Consider the following 13,358-nt stretch of genomic DNA (forward strand, 5'->3'; position numbering starts at 1 on the left):
TAATACCTATATAACTTAAAGAATGAGACTTCATATTAGATTATTATACAATCTTTAAAAAATTGTGCAGAAAATGAGGACAATGACCTCAAAATGTAAACAATGTATAAGTATCTTGATCAGAGGTAGAAATGTATAGTGCAATATGATAAAAATATCCTAAAATTGTATTAGTATATGAAATTTCTTAAACAGCAATAGAAACATTCATGCATACAAGATGACAAAATAACTTTGCATAGGTATACAAATATTGCAAACCAAAATAGGAGCATATTCAATATAATTGGAATTTGTATCAATATATATGAATTTATACCAGGACTTGCCGATTGCAGGCTTGGTGGCAACATGTCTGTGGAGTTCACAGCCCTGAAGCAGCGAGACAAGGAGGAGATCATGCCTGCCACCATCCAGAAGATGCTGGATGAAAATAACTATCTTATTCAGTGTATAATGGACTATCAGATTAAAGGGAAGGCGTCAGAGTGCTCTCAGTATCAGCAGATGTTGCATACAACCTGGTATACCTTGCTACAATAGCAGACTCTAATCAAAATACGCAGTCTCTCCTGCCAGCACTGCCCACACAGAATATGCCTATGGGTCCTGCAGAAATGATTTGATTATTGGTTCTTTTGATGATCAATTTCTTGAGTTCTTTGTATATTTTGGAGATCAGACCTCTGTCTGATGTGGGGTTAGTGAAGATCTTTTCTCATTCTGTAGGCTGTCATTTTGTCTTGTTGACCATGTCCTTTGCTTTAGAGAAGCTTTTCAGTTTCAGGAGGTCCCATCTATTAATTGTTTCTCTCAGTGTCTGTGCTACTGGGGTTATATTTAGGAAGTGGTCTCCTGTGCCAATGTGTTCAAGTGTACTTTCCACTTTCTCTTCTATCAGGTTTAGTGTGGCTGGCTTTATGTTGAGGTCTTTGATCCATTTGGACTTGAGTTTTGTGTATAGTGAGAGATATTAGTCTATTTTCATTTTTCTACATGTTGATCCAGTTATGCGTGCACCGTTTATTAAATATGCTTTCTTATTTCCATTTGATATTTTTTGCTTCTTTGTAAAAAACCAGACGTTCAAAGGTGTATGGGTTAATATCTGGGTCTTCGATTCTGTTCCATTTATCCTCCTGTCTATTTTTATACCAAATACCAGGCTGTTTTCCATATTGTAGCTCTGTAGTAGTGCCTCTAAAATTTTAAACACATAGAATTAGATACTTTACTTTTGTGGAATGTCTTTCACACACACACACACACACCCTGGGCTGTATTTCAGACGTTTATTTTCCACAGCAAATAGCAGGAACACATGCATGACAATTCATTAAAATCCAAATAAAAGAAAACTACACATAGTGCTGATGGAAGGAATGACACTCGTTTTGTGGAATGTCTTAAATGATGTTTGAGACTGACTTGAAATGGAAAATGAACTATGGTGCAAAGGTATTTCACAGTATGTAGGGGATAATGTTCTCTGATTCTATAAAAAATATGGAAAATGCATCTTTTGATAACCTCACAGAGTAGTAACCAAATGCTGGAAAAGAGATTGGCTGATAATGAATGCAACTATGAACCAGTGCTTTCAAAATGCGTCCCCTGAGTCGGGGATGAGGACCATGCCATTAATTTCAGAGTTTGGAGGATGGCACATCATCTTAATATACATAGAGAATTTCAGGACAGCCAGGGCTTTGAAGAGAGTTCATGCATCAACATAAATAGGTAAATAATAAAAAAACCAAAAGCCTGTCCCAATCTGCATAACTATCCTTCTTGCTGAGGAAATGCATGGGGACTCTAATCACGGAAGACACTCTCCCTAGAGAAGTTAGTGAAGTAATAATGATGGGTGCAGTGTTGCTGCTCAGCTGTGTGTACTATTGCTGTTAAGTCTGTGGTTGTATGTGACCACCCAGGAAGGACTTCCCACATGTCTCAAATCACAGAGGCAAGGCACGGGATATGCATAAAATAAATGGAGACAGCTCATAGCAGCATATAGTGAATACGGCAGATTTCCAAAAATGTTCAAGACCCATAGGACCCATAGGAAAGGGCAGTGCTCAGGCTGTCGTGCTAGCATGTCCTCTTACTTCCTTGGTCTTCAATATCTAAGTCACAATTCTGAGAACCACAACCCCAGTAATCAAAACATCTAAAATATAAACATTATTCTGGAAAAAAAATAAAATATTAAAAAGTCATTTTTGATGTTTTGAAATGATCACTTATTTTAGAATCATAAAAATGGCAGAACATTTTCCTGGCATCCAAATTTTGGTAAATATAGATTCCTAGATATACCAATGAAGGAAAGCACCGAGCACAGCCCAGCACCTACGGATGAATTAGACATGAATTGTCTAATCTCTGCCTGGAGAATCAATTGCTCAGGAATGAAGTCCAGCGTTTAAACCAGGAAATGGCCTCACTACTTCATTGATCCAAAGAAACTCAAGAAGAATTAAATAAGGCAAGGGCAAGAGTTGAAAAATGGAATGTTGACTATTCAAAGAGTGATGGAATAACTCGGGAACTATGAGCCCAAGTGGATGACCTTATTGTAGCAGTGGCTGCAAAGGATTCCCAGTTGGCTGTGCTCAAAGTGCAACCGCGGAAGGCTGGCAGGTGCTGAGATCCCGCAGGGTAGCACTGGAAGCCTTGCAGAGTGAAAAGTCACCAATAATGCAGGATCACAATGAAGGCGGTAGCCTACAGAACCACGCTCTACCAACTCTTCAGGAGAGGCTGCATGAAGCCGATGCCACTCTGAAGAAAGCCGAAGAGCTACAAACAGACGCAGAGTGAATTCACTGAATGCCTTAGTAAAATGGAAGCGGAACGTCAGAATTTGGCAGAAGCAGTTACTCTGGCGGAAAGAAAGGACTCTGAGGAGAAGAAGAAGGTTGATGGGCTCCAGCAGCAAGTCAAGCTGCACAGGTCTAGCGTGGCGTCTTCTAAGCAGGAATTAATTAACTGCAAGCAGAAAGCTATGCGAATACTGCAGTCTAAAGAAAAATTGATAACCGGTTTAAAGGAAGGCTCCAGTTTTGAAGGCCTGGATAGCAGTACTGCTGGCAGCATGGAGCTAGAAGAACTTCGATGTGAGGAGATGCAAAAGAAGAAGACCCAGAAGCGAGTGGGCCATATATCAGCTCAGATCTGAGTTGCAGGATATGGAGGCTCAGCAGATTAGTGAAGCACAGTCAACAAGAGAACAGTTACAAGATCTGCAAGACCAGATAGCTAGGCAGAAAGTCTCTAAACAAGAGCTGGAGACAGAGCTGGACTGGATGAAACAGGAATTCCATTACGTGGAAGATCTGCATAGAAGAACACCCTGCAAAGCAGAATTAAGATCGAGAGGAAGAAATTCGAAAACTAAGGAACCAGCTTACCATTAATTTACAATGTAATAAAGGTTACAGGTAAAAAGCTACACTTGGAGCAGAAAAGGCCCTATTACACAGATGTACAAATCTATGCAAAGCTCATACAATGGTTCCTTCCTTGTCTCCTGTTAGCCAGGTCTAGCCTGGAGCTCTGAATAACCAGACCGCTCTACTGGGTGGAGGAGGGGTATGTGGGAATGGGGGGAGCCTCCAAACCAACAGCTGGGCAATGTCCTCCTGATAGGAACCTGGCCCTTGCAAAGTAGAGTCTTTTCCTGTTCAACGTGAGCCACCCTGACTGGTCATAGTCTTAAATGGCCTCACGGCACACACAAAAGTTGATGCCACAAGAGGGCAGCACAGGACTATAGCTCTGGATTCCCCCTGAGTGTGTGTGAGACTTCACATGAAAAAGGCCCGAGGCTATGGAGGCAGAGGGAAAGCATCAGGGCAGTCTGCTTAGGGCCTGGGGAGCCTTTCTCCACCCTTAGGGGTTCTGACTCATGTCTCTAACTGGTATTTCAGCCCCACCCCTAGTCTCAATATTACATGTTAGGGGCCCAGGAAACTTTCTGAAAGACAATACCGCACACAGAGAAAGTTTCTGCCCTAGATCATTAGCCCCTTTGCCAGCTTCCACCCATCCCACCCATCCCACACGCTCCATAGTCAAAAATATCAAATCAATAAGGAAGCTGTGGGTTTCTTCTTCTTGGGTTCATTGACAGCTTCAGGGTTATAGACTGCAAGGTTTGGTGTGGAGGTTATGGTCACTGCCGACGGCACAACAGGAGTCAAGTCCACATCAGGGGCAAGGTTCGGGTATGGCATGGGCAAGTCCCCGCTGAGTGCTGTCCCATGGATGCCAAGCTGTTGGGAGCCCCGTAGAGTCCTCCGCTGAAGGCAAAGTTCTGTATGCGCCTGCTTCCTGTCTCCTCCAGGCCCAGAAAGCCAGAGCCCTCCATCCGTTTCTTCTTGACTAGAACCACTGCAGTCTGCACCATGTTCTGGAAGCCCCCCGAGAGAGGGATCCACATCCTCTGAGTTGATAATTTCATCGTCCTCACTGAAAGTCACCTGTGAGTTCTTCCTCCTCCTCTTTGGTCTCTGAATGTCCGGATTTCCCTCCTCAATAGTGAGAGTTGAAATCCGTTTGCTGTGGGCAGTGTTGAACTCTGTCAGATTATCAATCTCGGTCTCCTCTTCTGGAAGTCCCTGCAAGCCCTTGAGTTCATCATCCAATCCACCCATCTTCTCGTCTCCTTTAACAGCTGATGGCCATGTCTGAGGCTTCTCTCGCAGAGTGTATGCCTTCTGGATGCACCAAATGAGACCGCGGAACCAATGGGAATCTCTTGAGGCTTGTGAGGTTCCACTCGAATGTGACCCAAGAAAGTGCCACGAGTGCTGTTGAAATCTACTAAGAAAACTCTCTTCATGTGCCGCGTGGACACTAGAGTGAGACTGGTGATCGATGGTGAAGTCAAACAAATCAGGGTTTTTCCCAAATAAGTAATACTTCTCATCGATAATCAGTTTCTCCATTAGCCTGTCTCCTTTCACTACATCCAGATGCAAGCCAGGTGGGGTCTTGACTGCCAAGTCGGGCCATCGAACAGCGGGAGGCCAGAGCCTGAGTTTGCTGCTGCATCCTTCTTTCACCTCCCTCTCCCATTTGGCGCCCAAAGCACACCCACCCGGAAATTGAGAGGCAGACTCCCAGCAGCCTGTGCATGCTCCTGCACACAGGCACGCACAAAGCAATGAGAATATAAAAATGTAGATTCCACAAATAAAAATGTATAAGAAATATAAAGTTGTAAGCCTAGGAGAATGAGAGCAGGCTGTCAGCTCTCTAAGCAGCTTAAGGATTAACTATTAACAGTGGATTACTGTGCTTTACATCCCATAGCTCTATATACAAGGCCGAAGCATATCTCTGCAAACGAAGAGCCTAACACCCCCCACCCCCCACCCCCCATCCATCCTTAATTAACGAGGGATATGAGCTGAGTTAACTTCTAGGAGATAGATATATGACCTCTGGGTTGCCCCTTATCCCTGCTACGTGAAACTGGCAGCATCAAAGGGGAGAGCACAGGGCTTCAGTAAACACTACCTGGAAGTACCAAGGAAGACAATAGAGTCAGTACACACACTAGTTTAACTGAAAAGTGAAGATTGTAAAGTAAGGCAATCTGTATCTGAGTTTTACTTTGAGATTGTAAGAATTCCTTTGTTCAGACCTAATGCTTGACGCCCCTACTATAAGAAGGTAGATCCAGAACAGCCTTTGGCATAGCCTTACAAAATCCATCTCTGGTGTGGTCTCAGCTGGCTGATAAACTTTTTGTGCCCTATGGAGATTTTTATTTTAATTCTTTATTTTTTTTCCTGGAATAAAATCTGCTTCTGTTTTTTTAGACTTGGTGGTCTGCCCCCATGTTCACACACCTGCCTGGACCCAACATTCGCAATCAGAGATTTGCCACTGTGTCAGAGCGCTGAAGATCACACACAGGGTACTGCGAGGAGCTGACATCCTTGCTATGTGGCATCTTCTGAGTAGGGAGAAGATAAGAGGTCACAAATTCTTCAACGTTTGAGTTCATTGGTGATCACTAACTGAGTTCAATCAGTACTAATGATCTTGCTGTAAACTGCAAAGAGAAACTCTTCAAACTGATATCAGAAGGGGACCTATTTAGGTGGAAGGAACTGATCAGTGGCAGAAGGAAAACATACCAGGCCTCTCTGTAAGCAAGAGAAAGGAAAACAGGAAATAACCACGAGGGCTGAGCAATGTCCTGGTCCTGGGATGTGTGTGATCTTCACCGCATCTTTCCTGCATCCCCTCCTGTACTTAGTAACCCTTCCTGCAGGCTGTCGGGAAAAGAAAAGGCCACCGTGTGGTCTAGTCTGACAAAATGCTCATGTGAGTTCTTGCTGTATCACCTGAGTGGCTCTCCATTCCTCCAAAATCAGGCTGTCTTGAAAATCCAACTTTAAGGTTAAAAGAAGCAAAATTCATATAAAGAGACTTGTTTAACTGTTGACCTCTCTCCATTGAGGTTGGCCAAGATATTCAGCATAATGAAAACCTGCTTTAATTCTTATTTTCCTCTTTCCTTTTTTTCCTTCCTTCCATCCTCTTTCATTCCCCCCTCCCTCCCTCCCTTCCTGTATTGTGTTGTTCTGTGGCTGAGTCCTCTACAGCATTGAACTCTCCCTTGCCTATGGCTTTTAAGGCCTTCATGAAGTAAAGTGCTAACCCACCACCCTCTTTCCATATGGAACTTTATTGTAGACAGTAGAAAGTGTTAATGTACAGTGTTACATTATATTCACTGGAAAACCTCATCAAGAGATCAGTTTGCTTTGGGTAATTCTACATGTATTTGCAACATAATTGCGGAAACTCCAAGAAATGATTAGCAATCCAGGAGTTGTAAACCTAACCTTAAATGTTTTTTAAAAACTTAAAAAGCTGACAATGTGCAGTGTTGGGAAATGAGTCCAGCAGGTGCACCTGTGGACCTGTGCACCCGGACACAAGTTTGGGTTTGCTGAATCAAGTAAGGTTCAAGGCGTCAGGCACCATCTCCTACTGAGGACTGAGCAGCTCAGGAGCATGGCAGTGATGGAAAACACTAGAAGACAGCAGGATGCATGGGGCATCGCTTCAGTGAGTCCAGGAGTGAGGCAGATGAGACAAAACCACATAGCTCTGTGGTATAATATGATTGTATGCCTGAAGTTGGTGGTGGAGAGAGACCTACGTCCGGGTCCTGAGGACTCCTCCCTCCCTCTCCAGCCTCTTACTGCTCTCTCAGTCTCTTCTCTCTGGACCTCAGCAGTAGCTGACTCTGCCCTCCTCTGCTCTCCTCAGCCCCTCACCTCTGCTGTAGTTGTCTCTGCTCTCCTCTGCCCTGCACCTCACCTCTGCAGTAACCTGTCTCTGCTCTCCTCTGCCCTGCCCCTCAACTCTTACACACTGGGTCAAGGTCCCCAGGTGCAGGCAGAGATGGGGAGCAAGGAGAAGGAGGAAGGCAGAGGGGAGAAGAGGAAGGGAGGAAATGTTTTCTTCTGTGCACAGATTCCTTTTAGCAAAGCAGCTGCTACACTTTCTGTGTCTGCGCTGATACCTTAAAGACAGCAATCTTTATTTCTTTTATTGATTCTTCGTGGATTTCTCGTCACGATCTGATCCCACTTATCTCTTCATTCCATTGCATCCTCCCTCTGCTGTTGCAACTTCCGCACGAACCAAACCAAATGTAAAGTATAATCCGACCTGTTAGGAAAAAATTCTAAGATTTTTGTGTTCCACCTGCACACAAAAATCCAATTAAAATAGATTAAACCAATTTAAAACATCCATGTTTTATTTAGTGCAGCGCTCTCGGGTGACCAAGAGCATGGCAGGGGAGACAGAAAAGCGAGGAACACATGCAAACCTTGGGCCACGTGGCCCTCCTCTGGGAGCCCACTTAAATACCCTGTGGGAATGGTCCTGACCCTCCACCCCAGGAGGGGTCAGGACCTGGCATGCTAGGATTTGGAGTCCAGACCAAATCAACTCGCAGGCCAGGGGGCTGGGATGGATGCCAGGGACTGGGGTTATGCTCCCAACTTAACACAAACTAATGAACAAAATTAGAGGAAGAGAGAGAGAGAGAGAGAGAGAGAGAGAGAGAGAGAGAGAGAGAGACTCTTGTAATGGAAGCTGTAGTGTGGCCCGTTGGGTCCCACAGTTTACCCGTTACTCCATTCATCTTTACTTTCAAGAGTTCATTGCCATGAGTCATTGGTCTGGCTCAAGGTCTCTGGCTTGTGCTACCCCAATGTAAAGAACTCTCGCTGGGGCTCCTCTTGGATATCCTGTTACTGTCCTGTGTCATGGAGATCCTGCTGTCTTGATCGGTAGGTTCATTCCTTCACATGCTCCAACACTTCCTAGATGAGGGGGATGTGAGGAATCCAGTAATAGAATATAGAAACAAAGGGTCCAGGAATATAGAAATATAAAGCTGGAAGCCCAAACACATTTTGGAAGGAAAAAAATAATAAAGACGGCAGCCACTGTTAACCTTTACCAAACACTTCCTTTTTTAAGGGCAGACATCCTGGCAGCCACTGTGGACAGAGGGAAACTTTTACCAATTGTCTCCTGCCTCCCAGCTTCCCTGCTAGGCAGGTATTGCGGACAAAGGTTAGCTTCTACCTGTTGCCTCTATGGGACCCTCTGCTTGTGTTCCCTTAATTTTTAACAGTCCCCTATGCGACTCTACTCTCTGCCTTGCATTCTTTCAGGGACAGCGAAAAGCAGATGTGACAGCCATAGGCTTTCGCAACCATCCCAAGCTAACATTCTAATGTCCTATAACCAAAAGTTGTAAAACTTAATAGGTAATGTGACTTTAAGCCTGACCTCAAGGCTGTAAAAGCTCTTTGACCCACACCTGGTGCTTGATTTTACCATGAGAGAGGCCCAAACCAGCTCCCGTTGCCCCAGTTCCAGAAGCCTGATCTCTGGCTGTGGTCACAGCTGTAGCTGACAAGCTTTCTGTGCCCCATGGTGATTTTTTTTCTTTTTCTGGGATGAAGCTTGCTTGTGGTTTAATAGAATTTAGTGGTTGGTCCCACCACCATTGTGTGATCCCGGACCCAACAGATGTTGAGCTGGGTCAACTCATATCCCTGGATCTGAGCGTAGGTTGTAGCTGGATGGGCCAGCCTGCCAGCTTTCCAGTATAGTCTCTAGTGCCTTGGCAAGCTCACTCAGCCTGCAGCAGGGGTGGAGCCAGCTCACCTATTCCCATGTCCTCAGACCCCGGTCACCCACACTCATACCACCAGGAACAGCTATACTGTTTCTCCCAGGACAGAAGCAGGCTCCAGTATCCTGGTTGCTGTGGGGGCATATGAGGTGGGGGCAGAGTCAGCTCTCTTGCTCTCATGCCTTCAGGGCCAACTAGCCTGGACCCCGCCCCCCACAACAGGGTTGGCTCTAGTGTGCTGCCCAGGCAGGCTGCAGGGCCCAGTCTCCTGTGTGCTGCAGCTGGTGAGGGGCAGGGCTAGCTCTCACTCTTGTGACCCTGGCTCCAGCTCTGTCACCTGCCACAGGTGGTAACAGGCAAGTGGGAAGGAGGGGAGGCATCTTTCTCCCACCCACGCCACTACATGGCAGACAAGGAATGGTGGGGTAGGCTGTTCTGCTCTCAAGCCTCCAGGGTCAGCTCAGCTGTGTCCCTGACCACAGGTCAGCTCTAGTGTCCTGCCCAGCAGAGGTGTACCGCTGTAGTGAGGGGTGGGGCCAGCTTTCCTGAATGGAGGACTACCATGAGGGGACCAGCTTTCCTGCTTTACTATCCAGATAGGGGCAGGGACTTCTATCCCAGTGTGGGACTGGCTCAGCACAGCCTGGTTCCATGACCCCCTGTGCTAACTTGGGCCATGGACACCATCACAGATTCCAGCTGCAGTAGAACCCCAGAACCAGACATGGCCCTCTTAAGTCCAAATCCGCGAAGTCCCTGCAAATGTCAACAAGGAGACCGAGTCCCATGTGTAAAAGCAAAGAACCTTTATTTTAAGCAAGTCTGCAAACTTGGTCTCTCCGCATGTCCACGTATTGGAATAATTGGAGAGTCCCGAGCTCAGTTAGAGTTGGGTTTTTATAGTAGTAAAGGTGGGGGGTGTGGGTTTCTGAGGTTCAGGATCCCTGATTGGCTGACATTTGTCTAGGGGTGTCCTGGTGAGTGTATGTTGGCAGGTGGGCCTATCTACAGTGGTTGGAATGTTAGGCATTTCCTTTGGGTGGTGCTGGGGTAATATCAGTTGGTGGTTCTTCCTGCAGCCAGGTATACTACCTTAGGGTAAACTACTGAGACTCAGGCCTCCATTTAAATTTATTAATGGCCTAGTCCTACTCTGGCAGGTGATAATGGTTGGAAGTAAAGAACTTCCTTTGGGTGACCTGCCCATACTTATCTTATCATGGCTGGCTCCCACAGCCCTTGGCAGAGTCTAGGGTACAGATTTCACCATGGCCTCAGTGGCAGCCTAGGCCACCTCCCTGGGTCAGTGTGGCTCTGGTGGTAGCATGACTTTCAGGTACCAACGTGGTCTCAGGTTGCTGATCAGACCATGTCACCATGGCTCTGGGTGACAGCACAGGCCACTCAGATCAGCATGGCCCTGGCAACAGCATGGTCCTCAGACACTCTCATGGTCACAGGTTGTAGTTCAGACCCTAGGCATCTGTGTAGTCTCTGGTGGCAACATGGGCCACAGACATCAATGCAGACCCCAGCTCTGATAGGCCACAGACATCAATGCAGACCCCAGCTCTGATAGGCCACAGACATCAATGCAGACCCCAGCTCTGATAGGCCACAGACATCAATGCAGACCCCAGCTCTGATAGGCCACAGTCGTCAATACAGACCCCAGCTCTGATAGGCCACAGACATCAATACAGATCCCAGCTCTGATAGGCCACAGACTCAGAAACAGGCCTCGGCAGCAGCCTGGCACAAATTTCACCATGATCCCAAGTGGCAGGGCAGACCATGTGTATCAGCATTGTTAGGATTATGCCTGCCTTTCCAGTTACCTGGCAGGATGAACCCAGACAGTACCCTGTCCATTTAAGAGACAAGCTCCACCCACTCCCAACTCTTCCCTCTTTGCCTTCACCCAAAGGAAGTTCTTTACTTCCAACCATTATCACCTGCCAGAGTAGGACTAGGCCTTTAATAAATTTAAATGGAGGCCTGAGTCTCAGTAGTTTACCCTGAAGCGATACCCGGATGCAGGAAGAACCACCAACTGATATTACCCCAGCACCACCCAAAAGAGGTCTGGGCCCTCTTTCCTCTCTCCCTTCTGTTCTTCTGAAGAGGCAGCTCTCTGTCTCTCCCCTGCCCCTTCTCCTCCTTTCCTTTTTTTCTTCTCTCTCTCTCTCTCTCCCCGGTCCTTCCTTCCTTCCCTCCCCTCTACATCCCCCTTTACACCCAATCTCTGTCCCTATGACATTATCTGTGTCCTGTCTGCAGTCTCCCATCCTCAGGGGGACCTGCCAGTGTCACCTGCACTATAAATTTTTCAAGCATGACTCCCATGGCAGCAAGGCCCTGGGACACCAACATAGCCCCAGGTGTCAGCTTAGACCCCTGGTATGGCCTTCAATGGTGTCAGGATTTGCGGATATTACCACAGACCCGGGCTATGGCAGGGCCATGGACCCAGACAGAGGCCCTGGTCTGGATGATACCATGGCCCCAGGTAAAAGAACTGACCACTCAAATAGGCTTGGTCGGGTAGCAAAAACAGCACATAGGCACCAGCGAGGTCACAGGTTGTAGCCTAGACTCTGGACAGCTGTGTGGCCTTTGGTGGCATCATGGGCCCATGACATTAACACAGACACTGGCTGTGGTAGGACCACAAACCCAGACATGGTCTCCATCAGGGCGTACTGTGTTCTACAGTTTGCCGCCGTCCTAATCTGAAGTCTTCCATGCCCCGAACTTTGGAGTTGAATTTCTTTTTGCTGACTTTGGACCTGAACCTGGGCTCCTGGAGGAGAAGCTAGGAGGAAGGAGGAGAGAGAAGAGTAGAGGGAAGGAGGGAAGGAGGAGAAGGCTTCACTGGAGAGTCTGCAGGTGCAGGGACCACAGGCACTGGAATCCCTTTCACCAGCTGCCTCCTCTAGATGCTGCTCCTGCCTGGGCTGCCAGTTTTTACTCCCTCTTCCCTTCCTCCCAGTGCCCCCCTAAAGCACAGATCACTGACTTGCCCCGCCCTCGTGCTGTAGGACTTGCCTAGGAAGGGGGAGGGTGCATTTGTGTCACAGGGCTCTGACTTGGTGTGGAGGAGGAGGGTGACTCACTGGACTGATTTCACTAACTAGTTCCCTTTAGCTACTTCCTCCCCCCCACCTCCTGACATCTCCCCCCCACCCCCCAACCCCCCGCACAGAGGGGGTTTCCGTCTCTGCCCACTCTTTCCTCACACTTTGTATATGGTTTCTTCTTCATTGCTTCCTGCCAGCCTGAGAAACCCCCAGCATCCTGTTACTTCTTAAATTAAAGATTAAAGAAAAGATTCTTAAGTCTGTGAAACGGTTTCCTCAGATCTGGCCTGGTGATGACAGGAGATGAAGCTCAGTCCACCTGGATGATCCCTGGTTCTGGACCACTAGGGTGGAGGGACAGTGGGATCTGGACTGCACAGCTTCTAACCGGCAGTAGAGTCAGGAATGGGGTTTGGGTGGTGCTCCCCAGACAAAGCAATTCACAGCAGAGGCCTGGTCGTCGTCCACCCCTCCCCCCACCTTCGCGCGAGCTGAACATTTCCAGGGCTCCTGTCTAAGGCTGCTGTTTCTTAGGGAAAAGCAAATGAGAGAGGGTGACAGTGGGCAGAGCATGAGCAATGTGCGTTATGAAAATGTACAGGATCCCGAATATTTTGCACAGTTCATATGCGCTCAAAACCAGAATCAGTGTCCGGGGGCCAGTTTTCCATGCACTAACTCTGGGAAGTTTTATTATACCAAAGTGGCAGGAGGGGTGATCACTTTAGAGTAGTCCTGGGAATCCCAAAACACTCATCTTCCCAGAGGGCTCTAGGATCCCAGGGAAAGAAGAGGGGTCTCACCCATTTGCATTTCTGGTGGAGCAGTGTATTGAAAGTCTTAAACTCTGGGCTGAAGTGGCTTCGGGGCTATTAACAGGGACACTTGCTCTTTTGAACAAAGGGACAGGCCTGATGCTCTGGGAAATCCAGGTGCGGTTGGCTATGTATGAAAAGGTTGGTTTTCTCAGCTGTGAGCCTGTGTTTCCTTCTGACCAATAGAAAACGTCTTGGGCGTCTGCCAGCTGGCTTTTAGCCAGCGACTCAGCGACGGAGGGTGGAAACTACTAAAGGACAAGTACTCGCTTG

The 13,358-nt window shown here is 47.3% G+C and overlaps 2 pseudogenes; one reads left to right on the forward strand and one right to left on the reverse strand.

Annotated features, from left to right (window-relative positions):
* The first annotated feature begins 2,324 nt into the window (after positions 1 to 2,324).
* LOC148120869 (golgin subfamily A member 5 pseudogene) lies at positions 2,325 to 3,450 on the forward strand (annotated as a pseudogene).
* Positions 3,451 to 4,088: 638 nt separating this feature from the next.
* Positions 4,089 to 9,916, reverse strand: LOC125397696 (nuclear inhibitor of protein phosphatase 1 pseudogene; annotated as a pseudogene).
* Between the last annotated feature and the right edge of the window lie 3,442 nt (positions 9,917 to 13,358).

Source organism: Myodes glareolus, chromosome 9 (assembly GCF_982192425.1).
Source record: "Myodes glareolus chromosome 9, mMyoGla1.1, whole genome shotgun sequence".
Classification (NCBI taxonomy): Eukaryota; Metazoa; Chordata; class Mammalia; order Rodentia; family Cricetidae; genus Myodes; species Myodes glareolus.